Genomic DNA, 8,011 nt, shown 5'->3' with positions numbered 1-8,011 from the left:
GTTCTATATGCAGGTTAACATCACTACAAATGAATAATCACAGCTGCAGACCATTTTTTGGATAGTGAGGTTTTCTTTGCTTATGGGGTCTCAAATCTCTTTCTTGGATCAGGAGCAAATCTACTTTGAAATGATTAGAAAAAGAGGTCTGGATTGAAGGACAGCAGCATCTTCACCAGCTGAAAATATACAACGTTGTAATAAACAAATAAAGAGTATCTATCCTATATTGTAAACATACCACAGAAAAGTATTTGTCATAATTTTAGATTTTTTAGCCTTCTTACTGAATTCTCTATAATAGTGAGAGAAGAAAATGTTATTAAACTTAAAATATGTAATTTTCAAATAAAATTGACATTTTGATTTAAGCAGAAAAAAAAGGTCAAGTAACCCATTATTAGTCATTTTACTGTCCTAAATTGCTTCCAATTGAAAAATGGGCAGAGGACCTGAGTAGACTTTTTTTCCCCAAAGATGACATACAAATGACTAACAGATACAGGAAAAGATGCTTAGCATCACTAATCTTCGAGGAAATACAAATCAAACTACAATGAGATGTCACCTCACACTTGTTAGAATGGCTATTTCGGGGCGCCTGGGTGGCGCAGTCGGTGAAGCGGCCGACTTCAGCCAGGTCACGATCTCGCGGTCCGTGAGTTCGAGCCCCGCATCGGGCTCTGGGCTGATGGCTCAGAGCCTGGAGCCTGCTTCCGATTCTGTGGCTCCCTCTCTCTCTGCCCCTCCCCCGTTCATGCTCTGTCTCTCTCTGTCCCAAAAATAAAATAAACGTTGAAAAAAAAAAAAATTAAAAAAAAAGAATGGCTATTTCCAAAAAGACAAGAGATAATAAGTGTTGGCAAGGATGTAGAGAAAAGGGAACCCTTGTGCACTGTTGGAAGGAATGTAAATTGGTACAACCACTACAGCAAAGGGTATGGAGGTTACTCAAGAAATTAAAAATAGAACCACCATATGATCTAGCAATCCCACATCTGGGTATATACCCAAAGGAAATAAAATTAGAATCTTGAAAAGATATGCGTACTCTCATGTTCATTACAGCATTATTCACAATAGCCAAGATATGGAAACAACCTAAGTATCCATCTAGAGATGAATGGATAAAGAAGATGTAGTATATATGTAATGAAATATGATTCAGTCATAAGAAAGAAGGAAACCCTGTGGTCTGTGACAACATGGATGAAACTAAGTGAAATAAGTGAAAGAAAGATACTTATGACTGTCACTTATATATGGAACCAAAACAACAACAACAACAAGAAAAAACGAACTCAAAGAAACTGACAGTAAGTAAAATGTGGTTTCCAGAGGCTGGAGAGTGAGGTAAATGGGGAGATGTTAGTCAAAGAATATAAACTTCCAGTTACCAAGACAAATAAGTTCTGGGGAGATATATAATATGGTGACTATAGTTAATATTATTACTGTAGGGGCGCCTGGGCGGCTCAGTCGGTTGAGCATCCGACTTCGGCTCAGGTCATGATCTCACCATCCGTGAGTTCAAGCCCCGCATCAGGCTCTGTGCTAACAGCTCGGAGACTGGAGCCTGCTTTGGATTCTGTGTTTCCCTCTCTCTCTGACCCTCCCCTGTTCATGCTCTGTCTCACTCTGTCCCAAAAATAAACAAACATTAAAAAAATATATTATTACTGTAATACAGCAATACGGTCAATATTATATACTTCAAAGGTACTAAGAAAATAGATCTTAAACATTCTTACCATTCACAAAAAATGGTAACTAAGTGAGGTGACAGAAGTATTAACCAACACTACTGCAAATAATTTCATAATATAAGTGTATCAAATCATGTTGTACATCTTAAACTCACAAGATATTGCATGTCAATTATGTCTCAATAAAGCTCAGGGGAAAAAAAGAGCCAAATAGCTTCATTACATTTCTCTTACTCCATGAACATACTTAACCTAAAAATATCTCACCATTTTCATGACATTTGCTGTGAGCATTTCTTGCCTGAATTGGCTATTAAAGATTTCTTATATACAAAGTAAAATTTAATCTCCAGTTTAGAGTGAAATGATACTATGTCAAGGGGAGAAAAAAAAAACAATTTCAGAATACACCTGCTACTAAGTTTGACAACAATAATTTTAATAAGCAACGTATATTTTCCCTCACTAAATATAAGTATTACATGTTCTACAGATGCCTGAAATTTTAAAGAAGTCTTTAAGGTGGCATTTTCCGAGAACCTTTCCAGTGAAATACCCATCGTGATGCCTTTTTAAAAATCTTCAAAATTATATAGATTATATATACAATAATATATCTGAAGATTAAAATTTAACATACCTGGCAACTTGCAGGCTCAGGTCAAAAGAAATAAAAAAAATTAACATGGAATAGCATGCAAAAATGCTTTGTAAACTAGGAATAGTTATAGAAGCACAGACCATTATTAAATCAGCAAAAGTCAATTATAAAGCAACACAAATACTTGTGCTATCATTTATAAGAACATGATATTTCAGATTTTTGAAGTTTATGATATTCAACTTATTTAAAAAGTACAGTTAAATTTTAAAAATATAATTTTGCCTTCTATAAGCTGAAGTGGGTCCAATCCAGCTCTGAATTAGGAATATGTACATTTTAAAGGGCCATTTTTTTTAGTAGCTAAAGTGAAATGAGAAACATTAAAGTCAATTAGTCATTCAAATATTTGACCAATACAAATTTACTGAGCACAAACAATATATAAAGTCCTGTTCTCAGTGCCAGAGATACAAGTGTGAACAAAACAGATAAAGATCCTTGCCCTGGTGCAACTTACTTTCTAGTGGGGATAGACAGAAAATGAAAAAGACAAGTAAGTGAATTATAAATGGTAACAGTGTGGGGTGCCTGGGTGGCTCAGTCGGTTAAGTGTCCGACTTCGGCTCAGGTCATGATCTCACAGTTGGGGACTTCAAGCCCCATGTCAGCTCTGTGCTGAGAGCTCAGAGCTTGGAACTTGCTTTGGATTCTGTGTCTCCCTCTCTCTCTGCCCTTCCCCCACTCATTCATTCTCTCTCTCTCTCTCAAAAAATAAATAAACACTAAAAAAATGTTAACAGTACTAAAGTAGAAAATTAAAACAAGCAAAGGGGACAAAGAGCTGTATGTCTAGGACAAGGTACAATTCAGCCAGCTGACAGCTGAAGGTGAGGGAGTAAGTAGCCATTTCTGTGATGAGCATTCCAAGCAGAAGGAATTAGTAAGCATTAAGGCCTTGAAGGGGGAGGTGCCTGCTGAGGCTGAGGAACAGTGAAGGTAAAAATAAATAGAAAGAGAGAGGAAAACAAGAAGTGAAACTCAGGAAGGTAACAGACAATGGACCATACTCTGACGGGCTGTAGAGGCCATTACAATGATTTTGGCTTTTACTCTGAATAGGGAAGACATTAAGGCAGAAGAGTGATATCTCTGATTCAGGCTTTAAAAGGATCATTCATTCTAGATGCTACGCTAAAAAATAAACTACAGTGGAGCCAGTGGAAGTAGGGTGACTAGTTAAGAAACAATTGCAATAATCGAGGTGAGAGATGGTGATGGCCTAGTCCAAGGAAGTAGCAGCGGAGGCAGAAAGAATAAAGATTCTTGGGACACCTGGGTGGCTCAGTCAGTTAAGCGTCTGACTTCGGCTCAGGTCATAATCTCGCGGTCCATGAGATCAAGCCCAGCATCCGGCTCTGTGCTGACAGCTCAGAGCCTGGAGCCTCCTTCGGATTCTGTGCCTCCCTCTCTCTCTGCCCCGCTCCCACTCGCACTCTGTCTCTCTCTCTCAAAAATAAATAAACATTAAAAAAATTAGGGGCGCCTGGGTGGCGCAGTCGGTTAGGCGTCCGACTTCAGCCAGGTCACGATCTCGCGGTCCGGGAGTTCGAGCCCCGCGTCAGGCTCTGGGCTGATGGCTCAGAGCCTGGAGCCTGTTTCCGATTCTGTGCCTCCCTCTCTCTTTGCCCCTCCCCCGTTCATGCTCTGTCTCCCTCTGTCCCAAAAATAAATAAACGTTGAAAAAAAAAAAAAATTAAAAAAAAAAAAAAAAAAAGAACAAAGATTCTACATACGTATTGAAGGCAGAGGCCCCAGAACCCATTGATGGAGATCCTGTAAGAGGTAAGAGGCAGAGTGGAGTCGGGACTACTTAAAATCTCTGAAGAGTGAACAAAGGCAGATTTTACAGGGAAGCTGAAACTTGGAAGAAGGAATGATACCGGAGTAGTTCACTACTTTGGAGGTTTGGGCCTGAGGGTGGGCCATGGTTGTGGCAAGACATGGCTGGATCTCTGAGAAAAAGCCTGAGGTCTTTTTGACCTGACAACCAGAGGGAAGAGCCCAGGGCAAGCACAGTCACTGGAAGTAAGGGAGAGTCTTGGAATAGAGAGAACCCAGAGATTGGGGGTGGGTGGTGGCTAATTCTGTGTAAATTCTAAGTCTCTGGCTGACTGCCACACCATGCTTGCTCAGGACCTAGTGAAAGCAGTTTGAAGAAAAGGTTAAAATAAACTGACATTTCAGCTGTTGCAGGCCATAGGTGAGAAAAAAAACTGTAATTTGTGCCTAACCAAGTTAATTGCCTGCTAAAACAAAGACAGCAACATTCTTCAGAGGAATGTAATAGAAGGCAGAGTATTCACAACAAAAATTCACAATGTGTAAGATACAATCAAATAATCTCATTCAGTATCCAAAGAACCAGGAAAATGTGACCTATTGTCAGAGGAAAAGACAATTAATGGTGAACCCTATGTCCATGTTATCAGTTCAGATGGAAGGATGAACCCCAAAGGGCATATCAACCCCAGGCATGACCAGACTGGCCAAGGAACAGGTAGGCCTACACTTAAGGGACAGAATGCTTATCATTCAAAAAAAATGTGCGGGACAAATAGTTAACCAGCACTATCCTAAACGTGCTTAACGTCTCTAACATAACTCTAACATAAAGAAAAAAAATATTTTTTTTCAGATTCCAAATCTCTTGAGATAGAAAAGACCTCTGAGGACGAAAGGAAACAGCACCAGAACACCTGCTAGCATGACCTCATGGGCCTCCTATTAATGGTATCCACCTTCTCAGGAGACCCCTGCCCCAAATTTTGCCCTTGAAAACCCTCACTTGCCAGCCATCCAGGAGTTCAGGGCTTTTTGAGCATTAGCTCCTTGTTTTCCTGAGCGGCCCACACCAATAAATAACCTATCTTTCTTCACTGCAAAAGCTCAGTGTGAGTTTTTATTGGCTTGCTGCACCTCAGGTGGATGAAGTCTCATTTATTTTGGTTATAAGTGATCAACCTTGAGATGAATCAGATGTTGAAACTAGCAATAAATAACTCCAGAATGGCTATTATACCTAGCCTAATAATGTACATAAAAATAGAAGAATTTTTTTAATAAATTAATTTTTTAAATTTATTTTTGAAAGAGAGAGAGGGGGAGGGAGGGAGAGAGAGAGAAAGAGAGAGAGAAAGAGAAAGAAAAGAGAAAGAGAAAGAGAAAGAGAGAGAGAGAGAGAGAGAGAGAGAGAGAATGTGAGCAGGGGAGGGGCAGAGAGAGAGGGAGACACAGAAACCGAAGTAGGCTCCAGGCTTCAAACTGTCAGCACAGAGCCCGATGTGGGGCTTGAACTGACAAATGGTGAGATCATGACCCAAGCCAAAGTCGGATGCTTAACCGACCAAGCCACCCAGGTGCCCCTAAGAATTTTTTTAAAAACAGAAAATCTCAGCAGAGAAAAATAAAATACAAAATAATAATTTTACAACTGAAAAACAGAACAGAAATTTTAAAATTCATTGCATGAAAATGACAAGATGAGTGAATGTGAAGATTGGTAAAATAGACCAACAGAAATCATACAAACTGAAAACCCAGATAATGAATATATTTTTAAAAAGGAAGGGGAGTGAGACCTATGCATTAAGTTAACAAATGCTTGGCCATTCTACCTAAAAAAACTCTGGCTAACCTGATTGATTTAGGATCCTGTTCTGCAGAAGGTGACCTACCACTGAGGAGACTAGCTAACACCGAAGCAAACTAGGAAATATTCTTGTAGTTGTGCAGAAGGGACTAAAAGTGAATGAAAGTAACCTCTGTGACGACACATCCCCGATGTTACCCCAGTCTGTCATGATTACCCTGCTACTTTATGAACATGTGTTCCATGAAGAGTCATGATTCCTGAATGTGTAGGCTCAGAGAGAAGGACACCTCCCTTTGCCCCTATATTCAATCAGCATATTCCATTCAACCTACATACCCCATGACATCTTGACCCCTTGTCTTTATTTATTTATTTTGACCCCAACCCTTCAGGGAGGTGGATTTGAGAAATTTTCTCCTGGCTTCTTGCTTGGCATCCTGCAATAACACCCCTTTTCTCTGCCACAAAACCGGTGCCAGTGTTTGGCTGACTGCACATCGGGCAAAGGATTTGTTCAGTAAGCAAGGGAGGATGAAGAGGAGAATCAACAGGAAAAGGAGAAGAAACACTCAGGGACCTTTAGAGAAGTATCAGAAGGTCTAATAGACAGAGATTCTGAGGTCTGCCTAGAAAAGCATATCTTGGAATAAAGCTGCCCTTGGCCTTAATCTTATTATTTCAGCCTGTTTAAAAAGGAAAGCTCTTTAAATACCTTTCTGTCCATTTGTAGTTCTCTTTTCTGAGGCATTTCTTTCTTTTTTTAATAAAGTCCTGGTTTTGTTTTTATTTTTTAAATTTCTTATTTATTTATTTATGAAAGAGAGAGAGAGAGAGAGAGGGTGCAAGTGAGCAAGGGGCAGAGAAAGCGGGGGGGGAGAGATAGAGAGAAAGAGAAAGAGAAAGAGAGAAAGAGAAAGAGAAAGAGAAAGAGAAAGAGAAAGAGAAAGAGAAAGAGATGGAGAAAGAGAAGCTCTTTGAGTTCCCTCAAAGCGGGGCTCAAGCTCACAAACTGTGAGATCATGACCTGAGCCATAGTCAGATAGATGCTTAACTGACTGAGCTACCCAGGCACCCCCTCTGAGGCATTTCTTTTACAGAACAGAAACTTGGAGGAAAAACCCAGGCTGCCCTTAGATAACCCATTTCTCTGGCAGTTACTACATACAATCAAGAAGCCAAAAGCCACAGGGTGAAGCAAACTCCAGTGACCAATTTACAACCAACTTGCTCCTGCAAAGACCAGACCAGGCCAGTCAGAGCTACCACGTGGCCCTCAGCCCTGACCTTTCACCCACTTTGCCCCTCATTATAATGTTAAAAATCATGGCCAGGGGTAGAGACTTAACATGTAAATAAAATTTTCGATGTATGAAGAAGCATGTTGTCAACTGTGCCTCTGTGCCCAATTTCCTGTCTTCCCACCCCTGCATGCATGCTTAGATGTCACCCCTTTCCTGCTTTAGCCCCTTCAAAAACTTTCCCCTGCCACTGCTCAGGGAGTGGCCTGGTATCCCTCTAACTAAGGGATGTCTAAGGCTGTCTCCCCATGCCCAGGCATGAGCTTGCAATAAACACTGTCAACACCATCCTTGGCCTCGTTTCTACATGAGAGTCAAAGAACTCTGAGGTCGGCAACATATTATATAAAGCAGAAAACAGAACAAGGCAGATTTGACAAAATTATGGCAAACTAACTTCCCAAATCAGGTCCATAAATCTGCAGATTGAAAAAGATCAGTGAAACTCAAACATGAAAAATACAAGGAAACTCATGCCTACTTATATCATATTCAAACTACTGACATAGATAAAAAAGAAAATACTGAAAACCACCAGAGAAAAGTAACACATTATATACAGGAGAACAATAATTTCAATGACTGTTAACTTTTCATCAGAAAAAATGAAAGCCAAAAGACAGTGAATGCCATCTTTAAAGTGCTGAAGGATAAGAATCTTGAAGGATATCAACCTTGACCTAATTTATATTTATTTATAAAACACTATATCTAACAACTGTAGAGGACATATTCTTTTCAAGTACACATT

Source organism: Lynx rufus, unplaced genomic scaffold (genome assembly GCF_022079265.1).
Source record: "Lynx rufus isolate CCGP_SWC_20201006 ecotype Redwood Valley unplaced genomic scaffold, mLynRuf1.p SCAF_5, whole genome shotgun sequence".
NCBI lineage: Eukaryota > Metazoa > Chordata > Mammalia > Carnivora > Felidae > Lynx > Lynx rufus.
This window is presented reverse-complemented; position numbering follows the sequence as displayed.